This window comes from Lycium barbarum, chromosome 3 (assembly GCF_019175385.1).
Source record: "Lycium barbarum isolate Lr01 chromosome 3, ASM1917538v2, whole genome shotgun sequence".
Classification (NCBI taxonomy): Eukaryota; Viridiplantae; Streptophyta; class Magnoliopsida; order Solanales; family Solanaceae; genus Lycium; species Lycium barbarum.
In genome coordinates this window covers 136,829,658-136,847,459 of record NC_083339.1, presented here as the reverse complement: position 1 = coordinate 136,847,459, position 17,802 = coordinate 136,829,658, and positions in this window count along the sequence as shown.

Below are 17,802 nucleotides of genomic sequence, written 5' to 3'. Positions count from 1 at the left end.
TATCCCAAATATCCCAAATATCCCAAAATATCTCAAAATATCTCCTTTGTATGTTGCTCCTACAAATAGGATGCACAGATGCAATGTTGAATGAGCAGAAGTAATATAATCTGATATCTCTCTACATATTCTCTCTACATATTTCTTCTGTGTATCTACTTCATAGTTTTATTTTATAACACGTTATCAGCACGAGACTCTGTTATCTCGAGCAAATACTTCAAAACCTCGAAGGTATTGATTTCTTCGTTTTCCTTTACTAATAGCAAATCTTACTAAATGTGAATTTGTAGCCTTAGATATATCCGGTAATAGCTATATGTCTTGGATTCTTGATGCCGAGATTCACCTTAATGCGATGGGTCTGGAAGACACCATCAAAGATAAAAATGAGGCATCAAACCAAAACCGTGCTAAGGCAATGATATTCCTCCGCTGTCATCTTGATGAGAATTTGAAAATGGAATATCTCACGGTTAAAGATCCTCTTACGCTGTGGAATGATCTGAAAGATAGATATGATCACCTGAAGATGGTCATACTTCCACAAACACGTTTTGATTGGCTCCATTTAAGGTTCCAAGACTTTAAATCTGTTAAGGCATATAATTCTGCAATGTTTAAAATTATTTCTCAATTGAAATTATGTGGTGAAAATATTACTGATAATGATATGCTAGAGAAAACATTCTCCACTTTTCCTGCCTCGAGTATGCTCCTGCAACAGCAATACCGAGAGATGAAGTTCAAGAAATATGCTGATCTAATCTCACATCTTCTAGTGGCTGAACAACATAATGAATTACTGATGAAAAATCATGAAAGCCGACCCACTGGTACTGCCCCATTCCCTGAAGTGAATGAGGCAAATTTTCGCCATTCTAGGCGTGGAAGAGGTCGTGGCCCCAGTCGTGGTCATGGTCGTGGTCGAGGAAGGAATTTTAATCATGATTCTCGTTTTGCACCATATAATACCCTTCACCACCAGCAGTGTAAAAGGAAGGATGAAAAGCATGAAGTTGTGCAAAAGAAAAATTCAGAAAATAATTGCTTCCGATGTGGAGGAAAAGGGCACTGGTCTCGTACCTGTCGTACGTCAAAGCACCTTGTTGAGCTATATCAAGCCTCCCTCAAAAAGGCAGAAAAGGATGCCAAAGCAAATTTTATTTCTGAAGATAATGTTGAGCCCATGCATCTAGATGTGGCAGATTTCTTTGAACTCCCTGAAGGGAAAATAGATCATCTAATCAGTGATGGATCTGTATTAACTTAGATATTTCATACATGTCATTTGTATTAGCTAATGTGGTTATGTTTCCATAGTAATATATGAAATAAAGTGTGTGTAATACGTCTAATCATAATATCTACTTCGATGTTTACTTTGCCTATTCTTTCGTTTTGAAGAATATATGGAAAATCCTCAAATATTATTTGGATCAATGACCAATCATGAAGATATTTGTGTGATTGATAGTGGAACAACGCATGCTATATTCAAAGATGATAAATACTTTTCTCACTTGCGTAGAAAAAGGGGAAATATTAATACAATTTCTGGCAATTCGAAATTAATTGAAGGCTCCGGAAGAGCTACTATATTTCTACCTAAGGGGACGAAACTTGTTATAGAAGATGCATTATTCTCTTCTAGATCCCCAAGAAACTTGTTGAGTTTCAAAGATATCCGCCGTAATGGGTATCACGTCGAGACATTAAATGAAACAAATGATGAATATCTTATCATTACAAAGAATGTCTCCGGCCAGAAATATATTTTGGAGAAATTACCAACTTTGTCTTCTGGCCTGTACTATGCAGAAATTAGTACGGTGGAAGCACACTCAATCGTAAACCAGAAGTTTAACGATTCAGGAACTTTTGTGCTTTGGCATGACCGAATGGGTCATCCTGGATCAATAATGATGAGACGAATTATTGAAAATTCAAAAGGGCATCCACTTAAGAACCTGAAGATTCTTGAAAGTAGTGAGTTTTCATGTGTCGCTTGTCATCAGGGCAAATTGATAACCAGGCCATCACCAATGAAAGTTGACATTGAATCCCCAAGCTGTCACACCCCATTTTAACCGGGATTAAAGTAGAAGTATGACGTATTGGAGATTCCTGTTTTTTGTTTATTTTAAGGAGTCGCCACCTAATTATTTATGGTGAATTAGGACACCTAAAGTTTATTAAAGTTATGCTTAAAGTTAACTCTGTTTAAGATCTGCGAAACTTAAGATTCTAGGTAAGGGTTCAATTAGTCTAAAGGGAAGGTACTAGGCATCCTTTAAGACCCATTAACAATGGTTAACCGACCGGACTAAAATTTAATTAGGCTAGGTGTAAATATAGTATTATAGAAAAAGAAAGTAGGTTTGTAAGTATGGCTAAAGTTATAGATAAATATGTAAGAATGCTATTTAAAATAGAACTTGTAAGAATAATAATAATTTGTAAAAAAAAGTACTTTTAATGCTATTTTGAAATACGACCTATAAATGTTGTTGAAATTTTAAACGATAGTATAATAATAATATTTAAAAATATACTTGTAGAAAATATAGTGATTTAATAAGAGTTTAATTATAAATAAACCAAAAGAAATGGGATGAGTGATGTTTCATATGTATTCCGAATATGAATTACGCTAACTAACAAATTAAAATGTATTTGTAGAGTTATTGCAAGATTTATATTGATGTTTCAGCAAATGTGTATTTCAAGTGTTTGAAATGAACTAAAGTTAAAGAGTTATCCGTTAAATTAGTTTGCCTTTTATTTAGGATGAGCTAATGTTATGTAAAATTCGTGACGTTTTAAACTTCTAAGATAATAAGTATAAATTATTATTCCGTTAGCCAAAAGATGTAGTCATGCTTTTTTGAAAATCAATTACTCAAATAAGTGTTATAGATACTATAAATAGTTTTTAAAAATAGAAGTGAATATAATTTATGGAGTTAACTACCCATTACTAAACTAAAACTTTTAATGTTACTAAAGCTTATCTTAATTAACAAGCATAAATGTTAGTTATACAAAAGCAAATAAAAATACACAAAAAATAAGGAAGAGAGTAAAAGAGTAAATGGGTTTGGCCCATTTATTAAGGCCCAGCTGAACTGTTAATGCTTATTGGGCTTAGGCCCAATCATTTCCTCTATATTGCTGCTGTGGTACTGTTGCTGTTGGCATTGATTGGGCTTTGGCCCAAATTTTATTTCCTTGCTGCGGACAGAGAGACTGGAACAGAGGGAAAGATTTTGTTGGGCTTTAGCCCAACGCCGAATGGGAGGTGACGAGTCCCCGCGGACTCGTATGCGATGTTTATGCATAAAATAAAAGACAAGGATTAGTATATAATCAACGGGTGAGATTAAACACGTAAAATATAAACGCGAAACAGATTGGTAGATTGCGTATATCTTGTACATTTCCCGTATATACGTGAGTATCCACATAAGGCAAGGCTAAGGATGATAGGCGGCTTTGTAGCAGTGCAAGTTAGGCATATGTCGGATATATTGGACAACAACTCATACTCATGCTAAATACTAATCAGTATACTAGAATATCTATGCATGCACAGTTTTGTCTAAGTTCAAAACACACTCAGATGGACAGACAAGCAAGTCATACTTTAAACAATACGTGGGATATATCAATATGAATCCCTCAACTTATCAACTTAAACCTCACTGAATCTTACAAGTCCAACCAAGTACTTCCCTTTGAACCTCAAACAATATCCAAAGGGGATAACACATATTGGTAATACATAGGCTGATACGGTTTTGAATCAATCAAAGATAAACACTTGAGCATATCCCATTCTATCCAGAGTGGGCATGAAATAAAAGGATCACAATGCATACAACTAACCATTATCTTCTCAATCTATTAAACTTAAATGGAAACAAACACATTCCATGACCGAGAACCTTTGATAGTTTCATTGTGGGAGATATGGCATACAACATATTTCAAGATTTAACTCACACTCACAATAACAAGAGAAAAAAAAAAGTGTTTAGTCACCCAAGTTAAGGAGAAGGGGGTTTAACTTAAACCTCATATTTAGACAAAACTTAAGGCTGTTATCATGCTAGCACACATCATAAACACGGTATTGAGACATTAGGCTCAGATCTGGTTCAAGTTAAAAGATCAAGATGAACAAGTTCACAACGACCCATACATTAATCAAGCTACATCAGGTCAAACCAGACCAAGACGAACAATTTATATAGCTTTGACAGCCCTTGAACAAATACAACCAAAGCAACATACACAAACCTAACTACAGTTAACTTACACACGTGAAAGAATCACTGATGCCTTAATAATGAACTGAGTCCAAGTTGAAGCCTAGAGAGGATACCTACAGCCCTTAATGACTTAAGACTGCATTATTAAGCTATGGTCAAAACAGAAAATGAGACAACTCTAAATATGCTAGAATCACCATAGCCAGACAGTTTCTATTATGGGTTAAACCAGAACCAAACAACATCATATGATCATGGTTAGGCTAGGCAGTAATTAAGCTGGGTTAAAGGCATACTAATCAGTCAATCATGACAAAGACCATGACAGCATAATGACTTAATCACACTTGGGATCTAATGCTAAACCAAATATCATTATACTAATACGTTAATCAACAGAAGGTAACAGAGACTACAAGAGACTAGACGAGCTATTATCATCTAGCATTAATCGAATTTGAACTTAAACCACACAGCGATGACAAGGTAAACTGGCCTAAGTCTCAAGCTCATCATTCAACATTAATCTTATCAGTTTAAACAAACAGCCATGATCTTGCAGACCAAATAAAATCAACAACCAATGTCGATATGTCATATGATCATTCTATCATATCCACCCGAACAGATTACATTCATGACAGGGTATCTTATTTTGAAAAAATAGAGTAAAAGAGAGACAGTGCTGGTCTGTTCTAATCGTATATGTAATATACCTAAGATATACACAAATGGTGTGTATACCAGATGTATATCAAATGTATGTTTCTTCTTATCTTGATACCCCACTGTATATCCTACGTATATGCGGTTTTAAATACGTTCTAAATCCTGGAAATTCATATCTTAAACAACAATAGACACCTTTCAGATTCGATTAATGATTAATGTCTTATCCTAACAAACCCCAAACGTCAAACGAATAACGCGACGACAACGAAACTACATAATCACTAACATATAGCAGCATAAACTAAAAATCTTGAACAAGCAGAAATTAAAGATCACGAGTGACAATTATATCGAAGTTTACCTGTTTGTGGTGCAGTGAAGTGAGGCGTCGAAGTCGTCGAATCTACACGCTCGTTATGAATAGACTCGAACAGGAGCGAACCTCAAAATCGATTAAAGAAACTAAAGTTTTCAACCAAACAGATAGAGTAATCGTTGGCTGCTTTCTTGGAATCTCCTATATTTGATGATTAAACTTGGGTTTTGTAGGGAATTTTTGGTTCTAGAACCTTCGTTTTTCTATCTGTCCCCCCTTTAACAGAACAATTCACCCCGAATTTATAGGGCTTCGTTTGGTTTAAGAAAAGAGAGGAGCGTGGGAGAGATGATCGGCGTGGGGAAACAAAGGCGACAGACGCATGGGGGACAACTGTGAGTGGAGGTGCAGGGATGGCAAGAGAGGAAAGGGGGTGTGTCAGACGCGGGCAAAAGGAGTATGGGAGAGAGGAGAGTGGAGAGAACGTGGGTGGTCAGAAAGGAAACGTGGAGGAGTGGATGAAGTCAGAGCAGGTGGGGGAAAAGAGGAGAAGAGGAGAGGAGAAGAGGAGTGCGACGGAAGTGGGGGGGTGGCGATGAGAGGAAGGCGAGGGAGGCGAAGCGACAGTGGAAGGGAAAGGTGGAAGTGCGGCGGCGATGGGAGAAAGAAGGAGTTAGGGTGAGAGAGAGAGAGAGAGGACGAAGGAGGCGGGTGAGAAGGAGAAAGATGAGAAGAGGGATTAGGGTAAAGGAGAAAAGGATGGGCTGGACCGGGTCGGGTAATGGGGATTGGGCTGAAAATGTGGGTTGTTTATTTGGGTAGGAAAATAATATTGTATTGGTATTTTGGGCCATGAATTTGGCTATAAATTGTTGTTCCTTCCTCCGCTATTTAATTATTTTTTGGGCTTCTAATTTAATAACTGGTATGTAATATATATTATGTAAAGACAATAAATAATTAATTTGTAAAAAATAAATATTTTGCAAAGTGTTGTCTTGTAATTAATTTAACGAATCCAAATCCAAAAAAATGAAATGATGACGAATCATCTAAAATTTGTAGTAAAGTAATACTTGTAATGTTAAAAATAAAAGTAGTGATATTAATAGTAGTAGCAATAAAATATTGTAAAAAAATAAAGTGTTTAGCTCGTCAATGAATTTAGACGCCCGAGTGAATAAAAAAATGAAATAAAGGAGGTACAAAATTGGGTGTCAACAGATGCCCCTCTTCGACGGGAGATGATGTAAGAATCTTCGGGCGAAGAAGTTGACGTAGTAGCCAATTTTGTTTGGACTGACGAATATGAGTTTGTAAGAAAGTACGGTTTAGGAAAATTGATGGAAAATATGATGAGGTCCGAAGGAATTATGGAAAATTATGGCTGAATCTCAGTTTCGAGTTGCCTACGTATCTAGGGCTGCGGCTGCGCGAGAATCAGGCCATGTGTAGTTCGAAAGTTTTTTGCGGATTCATAATCTTGAGAGGATTGTGGACAGGTGACGAGAAGGGAACATATGTTTATAGCCTCCTAATTATAAATGTGGTGCACAACACACCCATAAGTAGGACTCTACTAGACACGATGCGTATTCTTCAAAGATGCTTCAGTGTTGAGTTATGGAGACACTGGGGGTGTAGAAAGGAATATGAGATTGTAGAAAGAGTTGATTGAAATACAGTTTTGGTGGGGAATATGAAAGAGAAATTGACCTATGTATCACGTGTTTGTGGACATAGGCGGAATTGAGTTCGAGAGTAGATTCGTGACCTTTGCTTGTGAGTTTGGTAATCCTCTTCAGCAAATTTGCCCCAGTTCACTGCGTAAGATAAAGTTCCACGTTGTGTTGCGTCTCTGCAGGTTGTACTTTCTGCCAAAACTGAAATTCATGTCAAAATTAGTAATAAAGTTGAAATTATAAAGAGTGTAAAATGATAGTAAATATGAGTGTGAGAGTGAAGATGAAGTCGTGTGGCCAATGTTGTCTCTGGTTGTCTTCAGGGACTTGAATGAATGCGTGATGCGTATGCTGAGGATGCGATAATATCTCTAGTTGCAGTTGAAGATGATAGTGATAAGGCCTCCGGCTGTCTTCCGGGACTCGATGATAAATGATATCTGCGAAATTTAAGGTGAATTCGTTAAAGTAGGTAAAGTAGATGATGAAATAAAGAAATGAATTAAGGAGTGAAGTAAGTGTATAGCCGTTTGGCTTATGCGAGTGAGGCCGTATAGCCATGCGATGTCTCCGGTTGTCTTCGGGGACTTGGTGATGCGTCTCCGGTTGTCTTCGGGGACTTGATGCTATGTCTCCGGTTGTCTTCGGGGACTTGATGCTGTGTCTCCGGTTGTCTTCGGGGACTTGATGCTGTGTCTCCGGTTGTCTTCGGGGACTTGATGATGTGTCTCCGGTTGTCTTCGGGGACTTGATGCTGTGTCTCCGGTTGTCTTCGGGGACTTGATGATGTGTCTCCGGTTGTCTTTGGGGACTTGATGATATTCCTGTAAAGTTCAAGGTAAAATCGTTAGAGTTGATGACGTGTAGCCGTCTGGCTTATGCATATGAGGCAGTATAGCCAAGTGATGCCCGGTTGTCTTCGGGACTTGATGATCCGTCTCCGGTTGTCTTCAGAGATTTGATGATGCGTCTCCGGTTGTCTTCGGGGACTTGATGATACTTCTCCGGTTGTCTTCAGAGATTTGATGATGTGTCTCCGGTTGTCTTCGGGGACTTGACAATAATTCCTGCAAAGTTCAGAGTAAAATGGTTAAAGCTGGTGAAGTATATGATAAAGTAATTGGTAAAGTATGGAGCAAAGCGGTAGAATATCCGTTTGGCTTATGATGTTGATGGTATCGTGACAGGCTGAACTAATGACGTGCGATCCTGATTTAATTCGCCTCCAACTTCGTCAACCTACAAAACAGGTATATAAAGTCATAAAGTTATTGTGATAAAATAAAAATTAAAGATAGGGTTAGAAATAAAGCCGTTTGGCTTTTTAGGCGAGGCCATATTGAGCCAGATGATGCTTTTCTGCCATGATTGATAGACTTGACTGTTGATCTCGCGGTCTTAAGTTCCTGCACTCAAAGAAAAATTCTTAGTTTGGGAGGGGGAAGTTGATTCGTGTTGACTCGAAGCTTGACGTGGTTGGCACTCCATTCGTCTTGTTTGTTTGGATCTTGTGATCTCTGTTTAAGCCTCGGTAGATGAACAGTAGTGAAAATGATTGAAAGAAAATATTTCATTTGAAAGGTAGGTATATAAGAATATGTATAAGGAAATGTAACTATATGTAGATAAGTTGTGAAATATGTATATGTAAATGTATGTATGTAAGGAAAGATATATATGTAAATTTATGTATGTAAGTTGTAAAATATTCTGCCAACTTCGGATTGTGACACTTCTAAAGTAATTGGTTCATAATACTTCCTGTCTGGTAGCCTTAATCTTGTCGATGCACGACTGCTCTTTTGTCTATATTTTTTTTTCAAAAAAATATGCCCCAGTTTTGGTTCTGAGGGGTGTACTAAATTTATGTTGCGGTGTGACCGAACCTTATATAGGTTGCCTACGTATCCGCCGAGGAATCAGGTCAGAACGTAGTTCGTAAGGTACATAAGGAATGGTTTGAAATTTAATAAAGGGACCGAACCCGATGTGGATTGTCTATGTATCCCGCCAAGGGATCAGGTCAGCGTAGTTCTGTTATATCTATGGTAAAGGGTTTGTTGGATTTTATCTAGGTGTGACGGTTCTGTATATTGATAGTGTACGAATCCCGCCGAGGGAATCAGGCCCTGTGTGGTTTTCCCTGTATAAGGATTTTTGGATTTTCTGTTATAGCGCAACCGAACCCTATGTGGGTTGCCTACGTATCCCACCATGGGAATCAGGTCGGAACGTAGTTCGTACGCATAAGGTATTTTGGATTTTTTGTTCTAAATGCAACCAAACCCTATGTGGGCTGCCTAAGTATCCCCCATGGGAATCAGGTCAGCGCAGTTCGTATGTATGCAAAATCTTTTGATTTTTGTTCTAAATGCAACCGAACCCTATGTGGGCTGCCTACGTATCCCCCATGGGAATCAGGTCAGCGCAATTCGTATGTATGCAAAATCTTTTGATTTTTGTTCTAAATGCAACCGAACCCTATGTGGGCTGCCTACGTATCCCCCATGGGAATCAGGTCAGCGCAGTTCGTATGCATGCAAATGGGAAAAATTCTAACCTAATATGACCGAGTCCCTATATGGGCTGCCTACGTATCCACTGAGGAATCAGGTCAAGCGTAGTTCGCACGCATAAGATATTTTGGACTTCTGTTCTAAATGCAACCGAACCCTATGTGGGCTGCCTACGTATCCTACCATGGGAATCAGGTCGGAACGTAGTTCGTAACGTGGTTGTTAAAGGAAAGGTTGCAAACTAGATTGTCTTACTTAATGTCGTCCTTTGATTTCTTCTTGGATTGCTAGCTTTCAGGCTTATGTCATCACCTATCGGCTATTTCAATTTTTTTCGAGTGGAATCTTGTCTTGTCCCCTAGTTTCTTTGTTACTCTCTTGGGATGTATGTTTGTCTGTTCGTACATTTCATGTCACAATCGTAGAGTTGACAGTTTTGATAAATAAAGTAGAAAACAGATGATTAAGAAAAATCAGAAATGCATTCATAGTTTTGCAATTCAAGCTTCCACAAGGTGAAGCAAAACAAACAAAATTTTGAGTACGGTTCAAGCATCAATAAAAGAAAACAAGTTCACTACATGTTCATGCTACCAAGGCTCCCGACGGATCGAGGACGGAGTACAAGTCCAATTCTTCAGAGTCTTTCCTGGTTCGGCGCCCCATATTGTCAGTGCCTTGGTGTTGCGAGTAGTTGTATTGGATTGTTCCCACGAGAGCGACAAAGTTGTTGATCCGACTCTTTCCGCACTGGACTTCTCTAAATCTTGGAATTTCCGTGAGCAGGCAAAGGATTGTTGACCACATTGGGCTTAGCTTCAGCGAGCTGAATTACTCCTTCCTTAATCAGGGCTTCGATTTTGTTTTTAAGCCCATAGCAATCTTCAGTGGCGTGCCCAACAACTCCAGAGTGGTATGCGCAGCTTTTGGAACCATCAAACCATTTTGGGATAGGCTCGGGAATTTTTCCTTCAATCGGTTGTATTATGCCTGCTGCTTTCATTCTTTCGAACAATTGAGCCAAGGGTTCAGCGATCTGAGTGTAATTACGGGTGTTTTTGGTGTCAGGGTTTGGACGGGCTCTAGGTATAGTATGTGGTCGATTTTGGTAAGTTGGAGCTTGGTTGGGTTGATACGGGCGTGGGTTTTGATGCGGAGGCGCTCGGGGTTGGTAGTAGTTTGCTTGGGTGTTGTAAACGGGGTAAGGAGGTAGTGGAGCTTGGTAGGGTTCAGGGTAGTGGTAAGGGTAGAAAGTTTGTTGTGGGTGGTTAAAGTATGGAATGGCTTGGCTCGGCTCATGTCCTTGAGCGTTCATGACTGCAGCGACATCTTCCTTCTTCTTTTTAATCCCGTTGATAGAACCAGATTGTATAGCTTTGTTCATTGCTTGTAAAGCAATAAGATCCTGAATTTTCCCCGATTTGATTCCTTCTTCCAAGGCTTCTCCCATTCGAACAACTTCTGTGAATTTTTGTCCCATCATACCTATCATTTTCTCGTAAAATATGCCAGCCTGGCATTCAATGAAGGTAGCAGTCATTTCCCTATCATTCATCGGAGGTTGAACCCTGGCTGCTTCTGACCTCCAACGTAACGCATATTCGCGGAACGTCTCAGTTGACTTCCTGGTTAACTTAGTCATGTAAACTCTGTCTGGTGTGATATCGGTGTTAAAACTGAACCTGTCCATAAAGTCTTGCGCCATGTCACTCCAACCACGCCATTTACGGACATCCTGTTGTGTATACCAAGTAAGTGCTTCGCCAGATAAGCTTCTTATGAAGAGCTTCATCCTTATGCTCTGGTCTCTGCCCACTCCAACCAGTTTGTCACAATAAGCCCTTAAGTGTGTATGAGGGTCGCCTGTTCCATTGAATGTATCAAATTTTGGCGGTTTGTAGCCTACGGGTAAATCGACGTCAGGTTGGACACAGAGATCCTCATATTCTACACTCTTAGTTCCTCTAGCAACTTGAAGGTTCCTCATTGCTTCTTTGAGACTGTGGATCTCTTTTAGCAGTATGTTATCTGCCCCTGCCTTTGCATCCCTTTCCATTTCTTCGTATTGATCTACCTCGGGTTGGAACCTGACCGTTACTGGGTTGGTAAAGGTTTGTGTTTCTGTGGAATATACCGGAGGAACATATTGTGCATTTGGGGTGGCAAAGTGTGCCCCGTGCATATGCTGGGTTGGATAAGTCTGGACGATGGGGGTGTTTTGGACAAGAGGTGGTGTGTTATAATTGGTGTTTATAGGTGGTTGATTTGGTGGGTTTAGAGGAGTGGTCGTGGGTAGTGGATTAGTGTTGGCGGGTAAAGGAACATAGGGAGTATGAACTAGCGATTGACTTGGTGGGTTGACGGGTGGTGGATTATGAGTAGCATAGGTAGTGTAGGAGGGTGGTTGATTTTGTGGTGGAGTATAGCTAGTGTAAGTGGTTGGTTGACTTTGTGGGGGAGTATAGACGGATGTTGGATTTGGTGGATTTGCGGGGGTGATCGGAGGTAAGTTGTTATTGGTAGGTGCATTGTTTTGGGGAGGGAGATGCTCAGGAACTGGGGATTCGAGTGATGGGAAGCGAGGTGGTTCTGATGCAGTATTGCTAGGTTCAGAAGGTGAATTTTGAAGCGTGATGGATAAATTGGTCAAGTCCCTAACCCGATTTAGTTCTCCACGTAGATTCTCAATTTCTTGAGTCAGGCGGGCGATATGTTCATCCCGTTGAATAGCAGTTCCGTGTTCGGAAGTCTCGGGCGGATCGCTAGAGATCATTATGTTTTCTACACCAGTTGGAATAGATGCGGCCGGATTAGACATAGTAATTTCATTTCCTTGAATAATCCAACTACGTTCAGGTAACGATGACGTCTTTGACCTTGTGATGTAAGGATGGTCGGCCATCGAGTGTCAACACGAATCAACTCTCTTTTGGGAATAAGATAAAAGAAACATAAAGTATAAACGATGTTAGTCTCATGAACATATCTAGGTAAAGTCATTATCACGTAAAGTCAAGTAAGTCATGTAGCAAATAATTCATCAAATAGAGTCAAACAAGTTGTCAAACAGGAGTAAACGAAAATAATAAAGCGTCCTAATATGCATTTGACCTCTTTGTGCCAGAGGTGGGCCTAACGTTGTTTGAAGGGTAAGGTGTCCCATAATATGTCATCCTGTTGCTTTGATTAAATAAACAGATTCTATTTCTCAAGAAATAAAGTACAAAGTAATGTAACATTTATTACATGTCGAATGAATACAACATAAAGTGTTTCCTAATCTAAATAAAGTAAATAAAATTTCTATGCCTAACTTCCAGCTCCATTTGTGATGCTCTTGATCTTCGTCATTTGTTGTACTCCGATGCAAATGCATATCTGTCATAGAAACGTTAGTCGTTCTCTCATTCCTAAAGTTTAATTAATTAGAGCAAATAGTCAATATTTAGGCACAGTTATCCTTCAAACATGCATATAAAGTATGATTGGTGTCACTCGGGGTCGTGAACCCACTCGGACGTTTGGGTAAAGTCATCTAATGGATTTAATACACCAAGGGTATTAAACCTCCTAGGTCAAAAATGTATGTTCTTTGTAAAGGGTGTTGGTTTAGCTCTATCTTAGGCTGACTAAGAGTTGGCTTCCTATGACACAAGGTTCCCCCAAGCGGACAACTTGGGAGTGGAAAGTCCGTGGCCGTCGACTGCACCGCTGATCGACTAAATCCACAAGATCGATCCAACTAAAAGGTAATTTAATAGTGAACGGGCGCGAACCGCGAAGCCGTTTTAAGTGTGTGAATATGTGTGAATTTTCCAGAAGTGGAGGAAATATGAACGGGATGACAGTTTATCAAAGCAGTAACATTTAAACAGTTTATATCAAACAAACAATTAATAGCAGATAAACAGTTATAACACGTGAAAATAGTTTAACCAAATAAAGTTAGCACACAAATCCTAATTAAATATAAATCCGTTATGGTTAGAACCTAAGTGTCCCCAGTGGAGTCGCCAAGCTGTCACACCACATTTTAACCGGGATTAAAGTAGAAGTATGACGTATTGGAGATTCCTATTTTTTGTTTATTTTAAGGAGTCGCCACCTAATTATTTATGGTGAATTAGGACACCTAAAGTTTATTAAAGTTATGCTTAAAGTTAACTCTGTTTAAGATCTGCGAAACTTAAGATTCTAGGTAAGGGTTCAATTAGTCTAAAGGGAAGGTACTAGGCATCCTTTAAGACCCATTAACAATGGTTAACCGACCGGACTAAAATTTAATTAGGCTAGGTGTAAATATAGTATTATAGAAAAAGAAAGTAGGTTTGTAAGTATGGCTAAAGTTATAGATAAATATGTAAGAATGCTATTTAAAATAGAACTTGTAAGAATAATAATAATTTGTAAAAAAAAAGTACTTTTAATGCTATTTTGAAATACGACCTATAAATGTTGTTGAAATTTTAAACGATAGTATAATAATAATATTTAAAAATATACTTGTAGAAAATATAGTGATTTAATAAGAGTTTAATTATAAATAAACCAAAAGAAATGGGATGAGTGATGTTTCATATGTATTCCGAATATGAATTACGCTAACTAACAAATTAAAATGTATTTGTAGAGTTATTGCAAGATTTATATTGATGTTTCAGCAAATGTGTATTTCAAGTGTTTGAAATGAACTAAAGTTAAAGAGTTATCCGTTAAATTAGTTTGCCTTTTATTTAGGATGAGCTAATGTTATGTAAAATTCGTGACGTTTTAAACTTCTAAGATAATAAGTATAAATTATTATTCCGTTAGCCAAAAGATGTAGTCATGCTTTTTTGAAAATCAATTACTCAAATAAGTGTTATAGATACTATAAATAGTTTTTAAAAATAGAAGTGAATATAATTTATGGAGTTAACTACCCATTACTAAACTAAAACTTTTAATGTTACTAAAGCTTATCTTAATTAACAAGCATAAATGTTAGTTATACAAAAGCAAATAAAAATACACAAAAAATAAGGAAGAGAGTAAAAGAGTAAATGGGTTTGGCCCATTTATTAAGGCCCAGCTGAACTGTTAATGCTTATTGGGCTTAGGCCCAATCATTTCCTCTATATTGCTGCTGTGGTACTGTTGCTGTTGGCATTGATTGGGCTTTGGCCCAAATTTTATTTCCTTGCTGCGGACAGAGAGACTGGAACAGAGGGAAAGATTTTGTTGGGCTTTAGCCCAACGCCGAATGGGAGGTGACGAGTCCCCGCGGACTCGTATGCGATGTTTATGCATAAAATAAAAGACAAGGATTAGTATATAATCAACGGGTGAGATTAAACACGTAAAATATAAACGCGAAACAGATTGGTAGATTGCGTATATCTTGTACATTTCCCGTATATACGTGAGTATCCACATAAGGCAAGGCTAAGGATGATAGGCGGCTTTGTAGCAGTGCAAGTTAGGCATATGTCGGATATATTGGACAACAACTCATACTCATGCTAAATACTAATCAGTATACTAGAATATCTATGCATGCACAGTTTTGTCTAAGTTCAAAACACACTCAGATGGACAGACAAGCAAGTCATACTTTAAACAATACGTGGGATATATCAATATGAATCCCTCAACTTATCAACTTAAACCTCACTGAATCTTACAAGTCCAACCAAGTACTTCCCTTTGAACCTCAAACAATATCCAAAGGGGATAACACATATTGGTAATACATAGGCTGATACGGTTTTGAATCAATCAAAGATAAACACTTGAGCATATCCCATTCTATCCAGAGTGGGCATGAAATAAAAGGATCACAATGCATACAACTAACCATTATCTTCTCAATCTATTAAACTTAAATGGAAACAAACACATTCCATGACCGAGAACCTTTGATAGTTTCATTGTGGGAGATATGGCATACAACATATTTCAAGATTTAACTCACACTCACAATAACAAGAGAAAAAAAAAAGTGTTTAGTCACCCAAGTTAAGGAGAAGGGGGTTTAACTTAAACCTCATATTTAGACAAAACTTAAGGCTGTTATCATGCTAGCACACATCATAAACACGGTATTGAGACATTAGGCTCAGATCTGGTTCAAGTTAAAAGATCAAGATGAACAAGTTCACAACGACCCATACATTAATCAAGCTACATCAGGTCAAACCAGACCAAGACGAACAATTTATATAGCTTTGACAGCCCTTGAACAAATACAACCAAAGCAACATACACAAACCTAACTACAGTTAACTTACACACGTGAAAGAATCACTGATGCCTTAATAATGAACTGAGTCCAAGTTGAAGCCTAGAGAGGATACCTACAGCCCTTAATGACTTAAGACTGCATTATTAAGCTATGGTCAAAACAGAAAATGAGACAACTCTAAATATGCTAGAATCACCATAGCCAGACAGTTTCTATTATGGGTTAAACCAGAACCAAACAACATCATATGATCATGGTTAGGCTAGGCAGTAATTAAGCTGGGTTAAAGGCATACTAATCAGTCAATCATGACAAAGACCATGACAGCATAATGACTTAATCACACTTGGGATCTAATGCTAAACCAAATATCATTATACTAATACGTTAATCAACAGAAGGTAACAGAGACTACAAGAGACTAGACGAGCTATTATCATCTAGCATTAATCGAATTTGAACTTAAACCACACAGCGATGACAAGGTAAACTGGCCTAAGTCTCAAGCTCATCATTCAACATTAATCTTATCAGTTTAAACAAACAGCCATGATCTTGCAGACCAAATAAAATCAACAACCAATGTCGATATGTCATATGATCATTCTATCATATCCACCCGAACAGATTACATTCATGACAGGGTATCTTATTTTGAAAAAATAGAGTAAAAGAGAGACAGTGCTGGTCTGTTCTAATCGTATATGTAATATACCTAAGATATACACAAATGGTGTGTATACCAGATGTATATCAAATGTATGTTTCTTCTTATCTTGATACCCCACTGTATATCCTACGTATATGCGGTTTTAAATACGTCCTAAATCCTGGAAATTCATATCTTAAACAACAATAGACACCTTTCAGATTCGATTAATGATTAATGTCTTATCCTAACAAACCCCAAACGTCAAACGAATAACGCGACGACAACGAAACTACATAATCACTAACATATAGCAGCATAAACTAAAAATCTTGAACAAGCAGAAATTAAAGATCACGAGTGACAATTATATCGAAGTTTACCTGTTTGTGGTGCAGTGAAGTGAGGCGTCGAAGTCGTCGAATCTACACTCTCGTTATGAATAGACTCGAACAGGAGTGAACCTCAAAATCGATTAAAGAAACTAAAGTTTTCAACCAAACAGATAGAGTAATCGTTGGCTGCTTTCTTGGAATCTCCTATATTTGATGATTAAACTTGGGTTTTGTAGGGAATTTTTGGTTCTAGATCCTTCGTTTTTCTATCTGTCCCCCCTTTAACAGAACAATTCACCCCGAATTTATAGGGCTTCGTTTGGTTTAAGAAAAGAGAGGAGCGTGGGAGAGATGATCGGCGTGGGGAAACAAAGGCGACAGACGCATGGGGGACAACTGTGAGTGGAGGTGCAGGGATGGCAAGAGAGGAAAGGGGGTGTGTCAGACGCGTGCAAAAGGAGTATGGGAGAGAGGAGAGTGGAGAGAACGTGGGTGGTCAGAAAGGAAACGTGGAGGAGTGGATGAAGTCAGAGCAGGTGGGGGAAAAGAGGAGAAGAGGAGAGGAGAAGAGGAGTGCGACGGAAGTGGGGGGGTGGCGATGAGAGGAAGGTGAGGGAGGCGAAGCGACAGTGGAAGGGAAAGGTGGAAGTGCGGCGGCGATGGGAGAAAGAAGGAGTTAGGGTGAGAGAGAGAGAGAGAGAGGACGAAGGAGGCGGGTGAGAAGGAGAAAGAGGAGAAGAGGGATTAGGGTAAAGGAGAAAAGGATGGGCTGGACCGGGTCGGGTAATGGGGATTGGGCTGAAAATGTGGGTTGTTTATTTGGGTAGAAAAATAATATTGTATTGGTATTTTGGGCCATGAATTTGGCTATAAATTGTTGTTCCTTCCTCCGCTATTTAATTATTTTTTGGGCTTCTAATTTAATAACTGGTATGTAATATATATTATGTAAAGACAATAAATAATTAATTTGTAAAAAATAAATATTTTGCAAAGTGTTGTCTTGTAATTAATTTAACGAATCCAAATCCAAAAAAATGAAATGATGACGAATCATCTAAAATTTGTAGTAAAGTAATACTTGTAATGTTAAAAATAAAAGTAGCGATATTAATAGTAGTAGCAATAAATTACT